The sequence below is a fragment of the Scleropages formosus genome, chromosome 16, assembly GCF_900964775.1.
Source record: "Scleropages formosus chromosome 16, fSclFor1.1, whole genome shotgun sequence".
Lineage (NCBI taxonomy): Eukaryota > Metazoa > Chordata > Actinopteri > Osteoglossiformes > Osteoglossidae > Scleropages > Scleropages formosus.
The window spans coordinates 25744584-25764241 of NC_041821.1; the positions used below are offsets into that span (position 1 = coordinate 25744584).

General features: G+C 43.3%; 1 protein-coding gene across 4 annotated transcripts in view; it reads left to right on the forward strand.

Annotated features, from left to right (window-relative positions):
- The window catches only part of LOC108919681 (contactin-associated protein-like 2), a 392807-nt gene that overhangs the window by 325357 nt on the left and 47792 nt on the right, over positions 1–19658 (forward strand). The window lies entirely within an intron of this gene.

Sequence of the window (19658 nt, forward strand, 5' to 3'; positions counted from 1 at the left end):
TTCTTGCTAACCGTACAACTACACGACGAGAGTGCACATTGGGATATAGCGCTAGCAGCAAATAAATTTATCATAATCACAATGAACTGCGGTGACGATCCTCTAACACAAAATATAATTCAACCAAAATTATGTAGCTTAGTGTCATAAATGTTTGTTGAAGTCACTAACTCAATGAAGCCACAGACACTGTACTCTTTGCATTTTGTGAAACCAAACAGAAAAATAAAGTTATTTATTTAGGTTTTTGCCATTGGGGGCATACACCAAGATGCACAAATTATGCCGAATTTCCATTTATACTTTTAATTGAACATATTTTCAGTTGCACCTTTCAATCAATAGCTCAGTCATGACTAAAGAAATACAAAGCCAATTTACAATTTAGTATACAATTCACAATTTAGTATAATTACTAAATTTTTCAGTTTTTTTTTTATTTCTGCCACTAAAGAAAATAGCATATTCTTTCTGTAAACAATGCAAAAGTCTTAACCTCTCCTTGGGGGACTGGCATCAATTAAGCCTCTTCTACTTTTAGAGATACAAAATATTTCCTCGAGGGCAACCAATTCACAGAGCCTAATTACACTCAATTGCTTTACGTAAATGAAAAGAGGCCAATAGTTTCTGAAAAGAAAGAATGAGAGCAATATATTAAAAGAAACCTAATTTATTCTGCTTTTCTTTGTAAGCTGTTGAGGTGCATATACAGCAGACAATGACAAATGAGAACTACAAGTTGCAGCAATTAGGAGAATTAATCAAAGGTTTTATCATTTACAATTTCTCCTTTTTTTCCTTTTTGAAGAAACTATAATTAGAGAAACATGCACTGGTGAAAGTAGTAGATATAATAAGGATATGGAGTGAGCAGAATCGTTGATATTTTACTGACGACTGATCAGCAGGTTTGTTGCTGCTGGAACTTTCCACAGCAAAGTGCAGAGCTCAGGACTCACAACTGGCTGTCAGCAATCATTGCCTGGTGGAGGGTTCTTTTTATTGTTCGTTATGGGCAGTGAGCAGCATGTGAAGCCACAACCCAGAACTCTGGCATCGCCTCAATGTTTTCTGCTTTTATGAAAAAAAATAAATATGCTGTATTACACTTACCCATCAGCAACTTGGGTATTTACCTGGTCAGCTTTTCTGGGAGAATCTAAAAATCCAATTAGTATCTTATTTAATGTGCTACTTGGAAGTCTAATTTTATTATTCCCCTGATTTTTTTTTCTTTTTTCACTGTTTTTTTTTACATTTTCATTCTAATGCATAGATACATAGATGTATAGTCCATTCGGAAAGTATTCAGACCCCTTCATATTTTTTTATATTGCAGCCTTATGCTTAAAACTATTTAAATGATTTTTTTCCCTCATTAGTCTACGTGCAGGGGGCACAGTGGCGCCGCGGGCTTGGCCGGGTCCTCCTCTCTGGTGGGTCTCAGGTTTGAGTTCCACTTGGGGTGCCCTGCAACGGACTGGTGTCCCATCTGGGGTGTGTCCCCTCCCCCTCCAACCTTACGCCCTATGCTGCCGGGTTAGGCTCCGGCTCGCCGCGACCTTGCTCAGGACAAGCGGTTTCAGACAATGTGTGTGTGGTCTACACTCAGTATCACATATTGGCAAAGCAAAAAAATGGGATTTTAATTTATCTATTTTTGCTAATGTATTAACACTAAAAACCTGAAATATTACATTGACGTAAGTAGGTCTATTGCAAAAACTGAAGGTATTGTCATGCTCACAATTCCACCCCATACTTCACATCACTTGCAGCCTCTGGACAAGTGTGTTTATGGTCAATTTACGACTTATTACAACAGATCTCTTGATGGTTGGATAAGCTCAAACCCAGGCAGAACAACCAGTATATACCAAATCCCTGGATGTGTGTGAATGAAGCTTTCATGTCAGCAATGACACCATGGACTATCTCTTCTGGATTCAAGTCCACAGTGATTTTCCCTTACAACAGAGATATTTTCTGTGATGCAGAGCTTGAGTCATCCGTGGTGTCAGGTAGGCTACACCCTGAGCTGCAGCCTGCTGCTCCAGATGATTTACCCATGGTTTCAACCTCCATCTCTGCTGAGCTGCCTTTACCATGCCCTACATAGCCAAGTGTTTCACCAAGCAAGCCAGGTGTGCAGCCCAAACACACAGGATATGTGTCTCCTACTAAAATTCTACCCTTACCCACAAGTCAGCATCCCAGGGCACAAACAAAACAAAAGCACATAAAAACAAGGATACTGACTGATACACCTGGAAAACAGACAATTGAAAGGGCTCAAAAAGAAAGGAAAAATGAACAGAAGGGGAAAAATAAATTATCAAAGAACAAGGAACGCTCAAGAGGAAACCAAAGCAAAAAAAAAAAAAAAAAATCTGTACAGCAGCTCTAAGGACAGTGATATCCCTATCCCACTTAATGACACTTCTGAGTATGAGAGCTCTGAGGATGCGAGAGGTGAACCTGACATCTCAGGTCTGTCAGCTGGTGACTTTGTAACAGTTGATTTTGTGATCAAATGCAGGAGCAAACCTTACATTGGCTTGATTGAGAGCCTTGAGTTTGACAAAGTGAGTGCAAGATTTTTGAGGAGAATCAGGAATAGCGCTAGGCAGTGAGAAACAAACCTTTGCGCTCAAAGAAAATGATGAGGCATCTTTTCCACTGAGTGATGTGCTGATGAAGCTACCTCAAAAGGCTGGAGGAATCAACACACATTTTCAGAACCACTTGTCCCACACGGGGTCACGGGGAACCGGAGCCTAACCCGGCAACTCAGGGCGTAAGGCCGGAGGGGGAGGGAACACACCCAGGACGGGACGCCAGTCCGTCGCAAGGCACCCCAAGTGGGACTCGAACCCCAGACCCACCAGAGAGCGGGACCCGGCCAAATCCGCTGCACCACCGCGCCTCCCTCTATTGTTATTAAGCTGCTTGAAGCTGCTTGTTAATTAAATTATGTTCAAGTTTAAACTATAAAAGTCTGATAGTCAATTTACCCTCAGATGGTTTAACTTACCCAATGACTCGGATAAACTTACCTCTAACCTGGGGCAAGCTGAGTCACATGACCACTTTTTTTTTGAGAAGTTGTATTTCCAAGGCTGTGTCAAAGATGCATTCTTATAATTTTAGCTGATAGCAGACATCCTGAAATATAAGTAGATGGTAGATGTTTTAAGTAGATAAGTAAATCAATAGATTAATAAGCAGATGTTTTTATTTTGCCTCTTTCTCATTTTTCCTTGCCTAGAGGACAAGATAAGTAAAAATTAACCCATCTTACCCCACTCTCCCCTACCGCATGGCTTTGATGAGGGCAAAAAATGAATTTAAATGATTTCAGTGTAAGGCTGCAACATAAAAAATGTGGAAAAGGTGAAGCAGTCTGAATACTTTATGAATGAACTGTATCCTTTATTCACAAATAAATGGTATTTATATTGCAAAGCCAAAAAGGCACAAGTATTCGCTGCTGCTTCAAAGTCTGTGAACCCTTTAGAATTGTCTCTGTTTCACAAACCTTCAGTCACCACTAAATATTATAAAGGCAAATAAAAGAATTGTAACTTTAAACAGTATGCTTTTAAAAATGAAAGTTTAAGAAGTACAGAATATTAGTCAGAATTTTAATTTTTAAATATTCATTGAAGATCTATTTTTGTATTTTATTTGAAGTGTTTTGCCACTAACCTGGAGGGTGCAGTGGTGCAGTGAGTTGGACTGGGTCCTGCTCTCCAGTGGGTCTGGGGTTCGAGTCCTGCTTGGGGTGCCTTGTGACGGACTGGTGTCCCGTCCTGGGTGTGCCCCCTCCCCCTCTGGCCTTACGCCCTGAGTTGCTGGGTTAGGCTCCGGTTCTCTGCGACCCTGTATGGGACAAGTGGTTCAGAAAGTGTGTGTGTGTGTGTGTGTGTGTTGCCACTACTCTGTTTTGCTTTTAAGCATTCTTTGGAGTATCAACTCCAGGTGTGCTATACCATGTTCTCCCATGGTTTCACCAATGCCTCTGCCCATTTTGTCCATTCATGTCCCAATCTCGTTCATTGTGCATGCCCATATCTCAACTCATACCCAAATATTCCTCCATGATCCAACCTTGTGTCAGGCCAGGACCCCATCCCTTCAGTGAAGGTACCCCAGTCATGTCTGGCCTGGATGTGTTTCTAAAAAACTTGGTTTTAAGAAAATAAAATCTAGCCATTGTGTCTACAGTGTCACTCACTCCTCCAGATGTCATCCATGACATCCCTCATGCTCAATGATTTGCCCTCCTGCTGTCAGTCTGACACTGACACCTTTTGTCCTCTTTTAGATATGTGTTATGTACATATGAAAATGCTCTGAGAGAAAAGTTTCAGTATCATAGTTGAATTATGCAATAATCTGACATAATGCATGCAGCCTGTTTCTCCATGATCTAAACTGCATGTTGACACCGCGACTGGCTTCTAAGAAGCTGTGCATGCGTTAATAAATGCTCCACTCCGATGGATGTCTTCTAAGCATTTTTTTTTTTTTTTAAATTTTGGGAGTTGACAATGTTAAAAAAGAAGGTTAAAAGAGACAGAACAATAATTGGTTAGCTATTTCAAAGTTCCTGTATTGCTTTTGGCCAAGGAGCTTTGAGCTGGTGCTCTGAACCCATTTATCAGGGCCAGAGATTGTAGAGTCCTTCCCCGGTGTTGCACAGCAAATGAAGTATTTAGAGCTCTGGGGTTGCTCCCAAGCTTGGAGGTGCTGGGTGAGCTACTTTCCTGTCACACAGCACCTACTCCTTCATTCAGACACAGAGGAACCCCCTGGCTTCCATTCACACACTTTGGAATCTCTTTTCTGCTGAGGTTCTTTACAGCACAGAAATAATATCTCTTGTTTCCCAGGGAGAGCTAGACTCTCACAGCTGTTTCTGTTTGTGGATTTTGGGCCCATACAGCTGTAAATTAAATGAAGCAATTCAAATTTAAATGAACTGAAGGAATGAGAAATAAAAAAGAAATTTAAAATAACTTAAATATCAGCCTGATTGGGCAAAACATGTAATAGAGGAGTGATACTGGATTATTAAGGCTTGGAGTTTTTAATAAAGTGATTCCTTGACACTGCAGCCTTTTGGTCAAGAATTTGTAGCCAAATTGGAATCAAATGGGTGGAAATTAGGGCACATGGTCACTGTCACCATTTCCAATAACAATTTGGTTTAAAATACTAGAAAACTGTTTCTGCTCTTCTTAGTAGGTTTTTTTGTCTAGTGGCCCACTTTATGTTCTGACAAATTCATGTAACAGGAAAATACTCCTATGAGGAACAACAGTAAAGTCCCTTTTGACTTCAGCTGAAAGTTACCATAGATAAATACTAAAATTAGTAAAATTCATGTACAAACATTTTTGTAAACTGCAAAAGCTACCTGAAATGTATTTGCTGCAACTTTCAAAGTTATTTCATTGTGTCTACCTGTCTCAAAAAGAATCTCAACACAAGTGCACTTAATTAGTTCAACAATATTGCATTATGTATTAATGCAATTGATAATGATTTAATTTAATGTACATTACATTGTACATTGCAATCTAGATTATAAGTAATTTTTAAAATGATGTTCAAAACCTGAGATGTTCATTTGTAGTGTGATGGGCCTGTTTTTACAGTCACAATGTTGTGCTTATGCTACTGGTTAAACACCAGCTGAGGTCTTCCTCTGTAAAGGTGAATTCTTTTTTTACTCTTTCGGAGTTTTATTATTACATCTATTTTTTACTGATTTGTGGAGGGGTTTTTTTTGCATTTCCTTATTATTTATTTATTTATTTATTTATTAAAATTTTTTTGCACTGTACAAATGTACTGAGAATCCACAATCCAGCAATGAGTATTACTGTTTATCCATACTTTAAGGTTAGGAAGGCGTTGCTGGAGCTAAACAGTCATTGGCAGTAATGCCATCTGGTCCAGTTGCGACACACCTCTGCCAGTTAAATGATGAATGGGCTTCACTATGGACCGAGGCACACAAACAGGAGCTCACCAGATTCTCGCTTGCCCAGTGATGGATTAGACAAGCCCTGTGCCATTACTCCTCGTGATTGCACCTGACCCAGCTCGTCCCTAAGAAGAAGAGTTTTGTGAGCCTGTTCACTGTCTGCATTTGGAGAGGACAGAATGCTTCTATGATGGAATCAGCCCATCTCCTGCACTGCTCCTGCCTTTTCTGTGGTAAATGGGTTGTACCAAGCAGCAGCTATTCTACTGGCTATGGAGATTGACTTGTTTAAGTATAGCAAGGCACCCTGAAGTTGAACCTTTAAGAGTTCAGGAGTTTCCCATTGGTGGACCAAAGAAGCCCATGTAGATACAGGCTTTATCTTCACCTAAGCTTGCAGTTTTCTCTCTCCCATCCATCCATCTTCCATCCATCTTCCTCCGCTTTTATCCGGGGCCGGGTCGCGGGGGCAGCAGTCCGAGCAGAGCCCCCCAGACTTCCCTCTCCCCGCACACCTCCTCCAGTTCCTCTGGGAGAACCCCAAGGCGTTCCCAGGCCAGCCGGGAGACATAGTCTCTCCAACGTGTCCTGGGTCTGCCCCGAGGCCTCCTCCCAGTGGGACAAGACCCGGAACACCTCACCAGGGAGGCGTCCAGGAGGCATCCGGAACAGATGCCCGAGTCACCTCAACTGGCTCCTCTCGATGCGGAGGAGCAGTGGCTCTACTCCGAGCTCCTCCCGGGTGACTGAGCTCCTCACCCTATCCCTAAGGGTGCGCCCAGCCACTCTGTGGAGGAAACTCATTTCTGCCGCTTGTATCCGCGATCTCATTCTTTCGGTCATGATCCAGAGTTCATGACCATAGGTGAGGGTAGGAACGTAGATCGACCGGTAAATTGAGAGCTTCGCCTTACGACTCAGCTCCCACCACAACAGACTGGTACAATGACCGCATTACTGCGGACGCCGCACCGATCCGTCTGTCAACCTGCCGCTCCATTTTTCCCTCACTCATGAACAAGACCCCGAGATACTTAAACTCCTCCACTTGAGGGAGCAACTCCCCCCTAACCCGGAGGGGGCAATCCACCTTTTTCCGACTGAGGACCATGGTCTCGGATTTGGAGGTGCTGATTCTCATCCCCGCCGCTTCGCACTCGACTGCAAACCTCCCCAGTGCACGCTGCAAGTCTTGACTTGATGAAGCCAACAGGACCATATCGTCCGCAAAAAGCAGAGACGAGATCTCGCGGCCACCAAAACAGACACCCTCCGTTCCCTGGCTGCGCCTAGAAATTCTGTCCATGAAGTTAATGAACAGAATCGGTGACAAAGGGCAGCCCTAGCGGAGTCCAACATGCACCGGGAACAGGTCTGACTTACTGCCGGCAATGCGAACCAAGCTCCTGCTCCGGTCATACAGGGAACGAACAGCCCGTAGCAGCGAGCCCCGAACCCCATAATCCCGAAGTACCTCCCATAGGATGCCACGAGGGACACGGTCGAATGCCTTCTCCAGGTCCACAAAACACATATGGACTGGTTGGGCAAACTACCACGAACCCTCCAGCACCCTAGTGAGGGTATAGAGCTGGTCCAGTGTTCCACGGCCAGGGCGAAAACCGCATTGCTCCTCCTGAATCCGAGGTTCGACTATCGGTCGGATTCTCCTTTCCAGTACTCCGGCATAGACTTTCCCAGGGAGGCTGAGGAGTGTGATCCCCCTGTAGTTGGAACACAAACTCCGGTCCCCCTTCTTAAAAAGAGGGACCACCACCCCGGTCTGCCAGTCCAGAGGCACCGTTCCCGAACTCCACACGATGCTGCAGAGGCGTGTCAGCCAAGACAGCCCCACAACATCCAGAGACTTGAGAAACTTGGGGCGGATCTCATCCACCCCCGGAGCCTTGCCACCGAGGAGTTTTTTGACTACCTCAGCAACTTCAGCCAGAGTAATGGACGAGTCCCCCTCCAAGTCCTCGGCCTCAGCTTCCTCTACAGAAGGCGTGTCAGAGGGATTGAGGAGATCCTCAAAGTACTCCTTCCACCGCCCGAGGACATCCTCAGCTGAGGTCAGCAGCGCACCACTTCCACTGTAAACAGTGTTTGTGGAACACCGCTTCTCCCCTCTGAGTCGCCGGACGGTTTGCCAGAATCTCTTTGAGGCCGACCGAAAGTCTTCCTCCATGGCCTCGCCGAACTCCTCCCAAGCCCGAGTTTTTGCCGCGGCGACTGCCAGAGCCGCGTTCCGTCTGGCCCGTCGGTACCTGTCAGCTGCTTCAGGAGTCCCATGAGCCAGACAGGCCCGATAGAACTCCTTCTTCAGCTTGACGGCATCCCTTACCTCCGGTGTCCACCACCATGTTCCGAACCGCTGCCCCAACAATGGAGGTGTGGAACATAGTCCATTCTGACTCGATGTCCCCCACCTCCCTCGGGACCTGGTTGAAGCTCTGTCGGAGGTGGGAGTTGAAGACCTCTCTGACAGGGGTCTCCGCCAAACGTTCCCAACAGACCCTCGCTATGCGTTTGGGCCTGCCAGGTCTGTCCAGCTTTTTCCCCCGCCATCGAATCCAACTCACCACCAGGTGGTGATCAGTTGACAGCTCAGCCCCTCTCTTCACCCTAGTGTCCAAGACATATGGCCAAAGGTCAGAAGAAATGACTACAAAGTCGATCATCGACCTCCGACCTAGGGTGTCCTGGTGCCAAGTGCACTGATGGACACCCTTATGCATGAACATGGTGTTCGTTATGGATAAACCGCGACTAGCACAGAAATCCAATAACAACTCACCACTCGGGTTCAGATCAGGGAGGCCGTTCCTCCCAATCACGCCCCTCCAGGTATCACTGTCACTGCCCACGTGGGCGTTAAAGTCCCCCAGTAGAACGACAGAGTCCCCAGTGGGAGCGCTTTCCAGCACGCCCTCCAGGGACTCCAAAAAGGCCAGGTACTCTACACTGCCACTAGGCGCATAAGCACAAACGACAGTGAGAGACCGTTCCCTGACCCGAAGGCGTAGGGAGATGACCCTCTCTCATTCACCGGGGTAGACTCCAACACATGGCGGCTAAACTGGGGGACTACTAATAAGCCCACACCCGCCCACCGCCTCTCACCCTGGGCAACGCCAGAATAGTGGAGAGTCCACCCTTGGTTGAGAAGAGTGGTTCCAGAACCCAAGCTGTGAGTGGAAGTGAGTCCGACTATATCTAGACGGTATCTCTCAACCTCCCACACCAGCTCAGGCTCCTTCCCTGCCAGTGAGGTGACATTCCAAGTCCCAAAAACCAGAGTTGGCACCCGAGGTTTGGGTCGGCCAGGCACTCGGCCCCGACCACCGCCCAAATCACAATGCACCGGCCCCTTACGGTCTCTCCGGCAGGTGGTGAGTCCACCAAAGAGCGGCTCCACGTCATGGCTTCGGGCTGAGCCCAGCCAGGCCCCGTGGGCATAGACCTGGCCACCAGGCGCTCGCATGCGAGCCCCCCCCCCAGGCCTGGCTCCAGGGTGGGGCCCCGGTGACCCCATACCGGGCGGGGTAAACGAAAGCCTTGGTTTTATTTTCTTCATAAAGGGCTTTTGAACCGCACTTTGTCTCGTCTGTCATCCAGGACCTGTTTGCCATGGGAGACCCTGCCAGGGGCATATAGCCCCATGCAACATAGCTCCTGGAGTCATTCAGGCACTCAAACCCCTCCACCACGGTAAGGTGGCGGTTCATGGAGGGGTCAAAATGATCCTTTGTGAAAATATTTTAAAGGTTAGGAGGGGGCTGCTAGTAAGCATCTGTGCAGCAAGCTGAAGACTTGAAAGTCAGATTGACAGTTTACACACAAAAAGGTTCAGTCAGAAAGCCCATCCCGGACAAACATCTTGAGAATTCTGCCATTGACTTCTGTTCTGTTGTGTTGTAAAATGATGGTAACCCCTGGTTCATCCTTTAACATTAAAAACAACCTGCTACAATGGTTTAGGGAGAAAGGCAGTGATCTACTGCACTAAAGCCAAAACCTTGTGTTTTCTCTGTAGGAATAACTGCATGTAAATTATTTTGAACTGTCACATCATTCTGCGGGGCTTTGTGCCGAACCATTGTGTAAAAGCTGAGAGTTGCCAATTCTATAGATAGCTGAGAGATGGTTGTCCACATTGTCTGTGTAAAATGCACTGCAGGGTCCAAGTGTTTGCATTTTTATGTTTAGAAAAAGGACAAGTTGTAATAGATCTCCTTTTCTGATGACTTGATGTACTTTACATTACAGAAAAAATTATCTGGAAGTGCTATTAGTTTTATTCTTCATTGCTGAGTTCAGTGGCAAGCTGGCCATTATTCAGTTCCATTCGATTTTTATTCTAATTTTTTTTATTGTATTCTTGGAAAATAGCAAAATGTTAATATTCCAGGTTCTTTTTCTCTATATTTTCAGATCACAGCACAGAATGGTGTCAAGATGACTTTGGTTCACAGTGAAAATTTGCAGTCTCTGCAGAGCTGTGTTTGATCAAGATGCTGGTAATATGAAAGAACATATGTTGATCAAATGTGTCTGGTAAAGGATTCAAGTTCAAGTTGTTTTTATTGTTATTCCCATATATAGCTTGTATACAGTGGAATGAAATGTCATTTCTCCAGAGACCATGGTACAACACAGAACAGGAATATAAGACAGTAAATAAATACACAGGATAGGACATGGACGCGGACATGGGCTGTGAACTGTAGGCAGTTGATTGAGCCCTGAGGAACACCTTGACTTAACAGTTTGCCATTTCCCCTCCAGTGGATGTGACAGCTGCCCTCGGTTTCTGGCTGGATTCAAAAAGCTGGCTCCATGTGGTTAATAATTGATACCTTTCCAAATGTTAAGCTAATGTAAATCCAAAACCATTTGAAGTGGGTGAGAAAGGTGGAATGTGGGGTTTGCTGACTGTGTCATCTTGTGGTTTTGCTGTAGCTTAGCCATCAGCATTCTGCACTTCTCCAGATCAGCACACAGCCGATAAAAGCCCATATAGCCTCTTTCATTCCTGTCTACCTAAGCTCCTGAGAATCTCTAACTGACAACCATAGAATCTCTCAGTTTTCAGTTGCAGTTGCAATGCTAATGTCTTTAACTGACTGTGAAGTAGGAAAATGAGATTCCTGCTTGGCTGGTGATGTCTTTCAAGTTTTTGAAGAGACATACTACTGGATAAACTTCTTTGTCAGTATTTCACTGTGGAAAAAGCAGATGAACAGAATAATTTGGCTTAGAGCCCTGGTCCTATTAGATGCCAGTCCAACATCTTGCCTGAAATTGCCAACCAAGAAATACTTATGGTCGCCTTAGTACAAGTATGACATTTTTACAGTCCTAAGCAGAGCAGCTGTGCCTTAAACACCAGGCTTTTCAGATTACCCAGTGGAAACTCCACCTTTTTTGTTGAGCTGGCGATGAGCATTTTACAGTTGTGGCATGAAGAATACTGGGCTTTATTTACTTCTTGAATCTTATGACAAGCTAAAATATCCACACTGTGGTAAGGGGACATGTTCACCAAATTAAAGTTCCAGGGGTGGACTGAAGGAGCAATAGTTTGAAAAGAAACAGTTTTAAAAAGTCACTGATAACATCCCTGCTGTTCACACACTTCTGTGAACCCAAAGGATGTTCATGGGCTTTCTGACAATGAGTTCACGATCAACGATGAACCCAACAGCCCTTGCAGGGTCCAGCCCAGGTTGTTTCTCCTTCAAGCACATATGGTGCTTGAATTAGACAAGCATCACTTTTTATGCTGATAGCTAAGCAGCAGTGAGAAGTATAGACTGGAAATAAAGTGCATGTTAATTTACCCCTAGGCCCAGTGCTGCCATTTTTGCACCTATAATAGTTTTCCGAATGTACCGAAAATGCATGTATCTTTTTCATTCCCATTTAATACTATGATGATAGTAGAGATGCAATGTTATGACAGTTTCAGACTGTGATAAATGCACTTTTACCTTGAATTCTGCTACTCTAAGGTGACTAAGGAATACTTTTAGAAGTATTAAGTCTTTCATTAAGTATTGGAATAAAATTTTAAGAATAAATTTATTTTTAAATATGCTCAGTATCCTAGTTGTACAATGTCTGTTGACACGAACTTGCATTGTCAGTTACTGTGGAAGCCAAACAGGAGATCGGATTTGCCCTTATGGTCTGATGCTAGGGGTGCACATTTGCAGTTGGTTATGGGAAATTGATTGATTTTGACTAACAGGATATTCTTACTTATCCATGATATGCTTAGAACACATATAACAGTCATCTTGACCAACAGGAACATGGGGAGCTGATAGCCAAAAGGCCATTCTATATCTACCTTGAGATACAATAACATTTTCTTGTGAGTCATGATTTGTGTTGAGATATGCTATTTAACTACTATATATAATATGTTCAAAACAAATGAAAGGAAAGGATTTGTAATTTTTCAAAACAGGATAGCACAGGGCCCCTGGTCTCAATTTGTCTTAGTTGACCCTCTAATCTTCCTTTGTCAATAAAGCATCCTTTGCTTTATTAGTCACGTACCTTTGACTTGAAAAACAGCCATTACAAAACTAGATAGCATTTCTACCAGAAACACCTCTGACAGAGTTTTACAGAATGGAATATGACTAAAACATGTTGTGAGCAACGAGGATGAGGGACAGGAGGTAGGTTTGGACCCAAGTATATTTCCATGCCGAAACACAGGAGCAAACAGAGAACGGAGGTCGGGGACAGGCGTGGGTCTTCCGAGGTGCGGACGTAGTTTTCAGGGGCGAAGCAAACTCAGTAAACAGGTGAACAAGCAAGGTCAGAAGTCAGGAGAATCAGGAACAATGAGCAGGGAATAGGGTACTGGGACCAGACTGCCGAATTACAAGCCAAGCAGGTAGGCATTGTAAGATTCCACAACCCTATGCCATGACAGCACTCCTTTTATACCTGGTCGTGCTAATTAGCAGCAAGCGTCGTCTCTTGGCTTGCTGACGAGGACGTGACACATGTATGTCAAGTCAGCTTTGGCAAAATGGCACTGGTCACAAGATTCGTTTGTTTTGGAATATGCAGTCAGCTGTTATATATAATATGTTCAAAATAGCTTGAGTTTTCAGTTTTCCAGTTAGATTTTCCAGTTCCAAGTTTTTCCTGATGCTCACCCTTGCAGTTGTTCAAATAAAGCCTCTGCTAAAGCCTATGCCTTTTTTTCTTTTGAGACTTTCCTACTTTTCTTTGGACAAAGGTTTCTAACAAACTGATAAATGTAAATTTCTGAAGCTTTGTGTCAGCATAACATAAAGACAGAGGGGCTGCACTATGGTAAATCAAGATAGTGTTGACACCCTTAGAGTGTCTGAGCTGTTTTGGAATAAGTTTGAATCCCACTCAGTCGGAGCAGAGTTTACATGTTCTTCTCGTGTTGATAGAGTGACCAAGAATAACATAAAGGCAAAATCAGTATCATCTGTATCACCTATTCTGCTCTAGTGGTCATGTGTTTTTACTGCTTTTCTCATAGCTGAGCTCTTAAGTAGGTGTTAGTTTAACTGAATTGTGATTGTAATCTATCACACTGGGATATTTGTCTTTGCAAGAGATTATTTTTGAGGGGAGTTGCTTTAATTAAAGGAATTGGTAATACAGTATTACTGCTTAGTTTACAGGGGGGAGTGGTGGTGCGGTGGCGCAGTGGGTTGGGTCTCCAGTGGGTCTGGGGTTCAAGTCCCGCTTGGGATGCCTTGTGACGGACTGGCGTCCCATCCTGGGCGTGTCCCCTCCAGCCCTACGCCCTGTGTTGCTGGGTTAGGCTCTGGCTCCCTGCAACCCCAAATGGGACAAGCGGTTCAGATAATGTGTGTGCTTATTTTACATATCCCTTTTCAATGAACAATGTGCCTTTTCAACAAGGGGGGCACTTGGTAGTGTTGTGGTTAGCGTTGCGGCTGAAGGTCACAGGCTCAAGTCTCACCTCCAATTGTAGTACCCTTTAGCAAGGTACTTACTTTAAGTTGCTCTAGTAAAATTACCCAGCTGTACAAATGGGTAAGTACACACACACACACACACACACACACACACACACATTTTCTGAACCGCTTGTCCCATACGGGGTCGCAGGGAACCGAAGCCTACCCGGTAACACAGGGCATAAGGCCGGAGGGGGAGGGGACACACCCAGGACGGGACGCCAGTCCATCGCAAGGTACCCCAAGCGGGACTCGAACCCCAGACCCACCGGAAAGCAGGACCCGGTCCGACCCACTGCGCCCCCCCCGTTCAAATGGGTAAGTAGTTGTAGGAATATTAACATTGCAATTTGCTTTGGAGAAAAGCATCAGCTGCACGGGTACATATGATTACACAATTTTACTATAGTGCCACAATGGTAAGCAACCAAATAACTGAATCAGTTGCAAATTTCTATTTTTCTGTTGATATTCATATGAAAATTAATTATTTGCACAGACAGAGAACTGCTACTTTTTTTTAAGGTCCAGTTGCAATACTGGGGAAAAATATACTGTATCTATATCAAGTTGATCAAGTTCAACATTGAAAATTAAAAGGAGTTGAAGCTCCATTTGTTCAGTAAGTAGATGAAAATAGCTGCAGACATATGCGGATATGGAGAAAGAAAGAGCGGTGACACCCTGCTCTGTAGTACTTTATGGACACAGGATCAGAGCTTTAATAGCATTCACTTTCATGGTTGTCAGGTTCAGAGCTCATTTGAAATAAGCTGTGTTTCCTGTCAGCTCAGGAGGAGTGTAATTATTATGTTTGGCAGGGATTAAGGTCTTTGTTCTGGCAGTGCCTTTCATTAAATAATATGGCTGAAGAAATTAGATTGTTTCTGACAGTGAGATCCACACTGGACTTCGGACTGTGTGTAATAACAAATACCACCAAGACTTGTTATGGAGTTTGGCACCAGAGAAAGGGGACTAGGAGATGGCACCTCACCTGAGTGGAACTGAGCCAAGACTGACCACACTGGAACAGCGAGTTGTGCTATTTAATTAACCCTCCACACTTGTATTAAGAACAGATGATGAGATTGGCAGAAGAACTGAACCATAGACCATATTGTGGTTCACACCATGCTGACATTTGTCATTAAGGAATATTAAATTTAACAACTGGCAATGAGTGGTATGGAACTATTACAATTTTTGCGGTCCTGTCTTCTGTAAACATCAGCTTATTGCAAATTGTTCCCCAAACAGCACACTGTGTAAATTAAAATAAATGAGTAAATTAGTGCAAAAAGGATGCTTTCAAAACAAATTATTGGGAAAATAAATAAAACCGGGGGGGGGGGGCGTGGTGGCGCAGTGGGTTGGACCAGGTCCTGCTCTCTGGTGGGTCTGGGGTTTGAGTCCCGCTTGGGGTGCCTTGCGGCGGACTGGCGTCCCGTCCTGGGTGTGTCCCCTCCCCCTCCGGCCTTACGCCCTGTGTTGCCAGGTTAGACTCCGGTTCCCCGCGACCCCGTATGGGAAAAGCAGTTCTGAAAGTGTGTGTGTGTGTGTGTGTGTGTGTGTGTGTGTGTGTGTGTGTAAATAAAACTGATTACACTACTGTCACCATAATTTTATCAATTAATCTGGAACATTATTTTAGCTGTGACTTAAAACAGTTGACTCATATGAATGGATTCATAGGGTGAGAGGGGTGTCTAGTTAGCCCAATGTATCATAAGCATAATTTTTTTTAATGATTTTGACATGATTGTAATCTTATTATAACCAAATAAAAAGGTTTCTTCAACATGTTTTCAGAATTTTATGCTTGGAAATCACTTAAAAATTTCAATTAGAAGTTTTTATTTTTATTTTTGTAAATCAATTTCAGTCTCATGTTGCTGATTAACCAACTACTGAAGAGAAAAATTACTAATCCTAATGTCATGTTGCAATATCACACAGCCTTTCCGGCACTTCCTTACCAAAGCTGCATATATAATAAAATATTTTTAGCTTACCGTTAAAGGATTTATGCAGGTAAATCGCTTCAAACACTGAAATAGAGTGAATAGGCTGACCGGGACAAGTGGTTAATGAAAATTAATGAAAGTAATCACTGGACTGTCTAGTCAATCCAATAAGTGGTCAGCCAAGATGCAGTCATGCACTGATGAATTGTAATGCAGCTGAAGATACTGCAGTTATGAGGCTGTTGACTTCCCTCTGTGCTGCCCTCCCTCCCCTCAGCCCAGTAATCCACTCAATGTCTTCTGCTTGCGAAGGAAACCAGAGAGAGAGGAACTGAGGTGTTCGCTCCTGCTGTTGTCTCAGGCATGATTGGCAGCCCATTTCCAGGGGAGCAGCCATTGCTAAAGCACTAATGTGGTATTATTACGTACCATTTTACTATTCAGCTGTTGGCTCCATTCAGAGAAGTCTTCACGCTGTCCAGCTAAGAGCAGAGAAAGATGGTAGAAAAATTAGAGTTTGTATGATCTGTGTTCCCAAAGAAGCCTAGTCATTTTTCTTGTCCATTTTCTCCTTTCTCCTCAAACACTTTGCTCAGAATTGTCATGTTATGAGGTGAACATGGATAACCCTTGTACAAAAGCTTCATACCATACACTACACTTGCTTTCTTCTAAAGATGAGCCCAAGCAGAAGAAAGACCAGACTAGAGCTTTCTAATAATGTATAGTTGTTTTCTATTGTATTTCTATTTCTATCTATTGTTTTTGTTCATAGTCTGTGGAGAAGCATTCAAGAAGAATTTCATGATGCTTGTACACGATACTTGTACCTGTGACAATAAACTTGAAACTTCAAACTTCAGACACTCAGAGATGCAGTTTGGTCCAAACATGTGTAACTGTGACAACTGCCAGACCTACGCTCTTCCAATTTAAATGAAAGATAAATAAATCTTTGTCATACCGCTGAGAAACCATCCTCTTTGTTTAAGAAAGTACTTTCTGATTCACAAAGCAAGTGGGAGCAAATAATGCAATCGCAGAGAAACCACAGTGGATGGGTCTGAATGCCATGGGTGCCAGATAATTACTGAGACTGTTTCTGGGCTTCCCAGATAAGGCCTCCCCACCCCTGTGGGTCTTGAAAGTTTGCTTTGTCTCTTCTGCACTGCACCAAAGCTAGAATTATATTGTTGCTTTCAGCTGGCTTGTGGGACAGCGGGTGGGGACAGAGGGGCAGACAAGGGGGAGGGTACAGAGATGGATATGGGGAAGGTGGGGGACTGATCCAAAGGGTTTTTTCTTGGATTGGCAGCTCTCTGGGAACAAAAAATGTCCTATATAGGCTGTTTATTCCTAGTGAGTTTCTGGAATCTGAAGGGAACAATGGACATGCTGTCTGGGTGGCCTTCTTTGAGCGAGAAAGGCAGCCGGAAGGCAGTTTCAAAGGTTAATCTAAGATAGTAAGTATACACCTCCCTTTTTGAATGTATGTTTATTAATAAAAACAAACGATATGCATGCAAGTTGTACAAGTAAGATATTACCTACATGTTTTACCCCCCGCAAAAATGTATAGCACTGTGGAAAAAGTATACTGTTTCATCATCAAAACTAAATAGACATAAGGAGACATGATGGCAGTTTTTAAATTTCAGTTAATCTGGGGAAAGGATTTGCAATTTTTCAAAACAGGATAGCACAGGGCTCCTGGTCTCATAATTTGCCTTGGTTGACCCTCTAATGATATACTTAATCCTTTCTAACTGGAACAAGAAAAGGTCCCTAAAGCAAGGTGAAGCTCTTAGGTATATTTGCAGACTTAAAATCTAATAAAAATAACAATCTAACAAAATCTTCCTCTGTAATAAAGGAGAAGCAAAGGCCAAGGCATCCTTTGCTTTATTAGTCACTTACCTGGGACTCAAAAAAACAGCCATTACATTTTTACCACAAGCCTCTCTGACAGGGTTTTATACAGTGCAATATGACTGAAACATGTATGTCAACTCAGCTTTGGCAAAATGGCATTGGTCACAAGTTTCATCTGTTTTGGGATATGCAGCCAGTTTATTCGTACTCTAATGGATACGATGGAGAAGCAAATTCTTCTTTATTATACTGTCCTTACAATAAATCTTACAAATTAATTTTGTCAAACTGGAATAGCGGTTCTTTTTGGGGCCTTTGCCATCACTGCGCTTGCCTGACATTTCAGGACTGTTACAACATATGGAGAGTTGACTCCCATTATTTTCTGCTGTCCAATTAGTGAAGGGCTGATTTATCCCTACTTCTGCAAGACAGACCACTGTGAATTCAACCCGAGTACTGAAGAGATGGCGAACCCCCATCAATACTGCATGTGGCTCCTTGCCATTTTATTTCAACAGCTGAATCAGACTTACAGTGCTATTGAACAAAATAAAATGTCCAGTTTTAATGTCCAAGCTGAAATGTACTAGTTATGTCAGGACATAGTTGTTTTGACACTTACAGGACTATGAAACCCAACAATTTTTCCTGTTTGTGTTCTGTTAAATTCTAAGGTTGCTTACTTCAAGAGTCACTGCCAAGCTAAGTGAAATTCAGTGATTACATTCTGCTGACCAGTTTGCTTTCAGCTGGAATTCCAAAAAGTCCAAACTTTGTTGCTTGGCTGTATTAAATAATGAAAGAATATAAAATAATTAAATAGAATTATTAAAAGACAATTTATTAAAGAGAATTATTAAAAGCCAGGGGCTATTCTTCCACAATGTCATGCAGGCAGCCTAGTGGAGTGTGTAGCACAGCATTTTACACAGCCCACATTTTCAACAGAAAATATGGAAATGAGCTGATCACAAATAGGGATTTTGGAAGGTTGGACATAAATCTGCTTAAGAACTTTTTCTCCAACTCAACAAGCTGTGAATTCCAGGCTTTGCATTTATAGGTAGTGTCAGTAACCAGTGTAGTAATAATCATTAATCATCATAGCGGTGCTTAAAAATTACGCGTTTGCCTCTGGGATTGGATCGCAGGGTCCACAGCTGCAGAATGGACGAAGTAAAATGTTCACAGGGGGGTCGAAATGAAAGACTGATGCAGGACCTAATTTGGGGTGAAGGCTGATTTTATCCTTGAGACAGCTGAGGAGGGAAGCTTCGTGGTTTATGCATTTTTGTCAGGAGTCTTTTGTCGGTCCATTGAGGCATGCAGCCATAAATAACTGCTTAATCGTATGCAATAACAGCACAATGGGACATCCAGGAGTTTTCTGGTCTTTTTTAATATTTTGCAACAGGATAATTTAGTAAGTTCTGCAGGCCCTAAAAAACTTCTTATATGACAGAGCACAATCAAAGGTGGCATCTTTTTTCAAAGATGCAATTCTCTTGCAAATACTTGCTCCAAAAAGTGTTCTGCAGAAGCTGTCATTTATGTCTATGTGATGACAGAAAAGACGATTTTAGATATTTTTTCTCATTTGCACTCAATTTAATTCACAATAAATAATGTCTTTGCCGTCTATGTCCAATGATCTTTCTTACAGCAGTGCTTCAGTCATATTCTCATTGCGTCTTCAGACATGAACTGTAATGGGAAATGTAGCGCGAGAATTTGCAGTAATAAGCTTCCCATGCACATCTGTACCTCATGAAGAAATTCCTGAATAACTCAGACTGATAACTGTTTGCAGAGAGCTGTCTCCATCAGCTA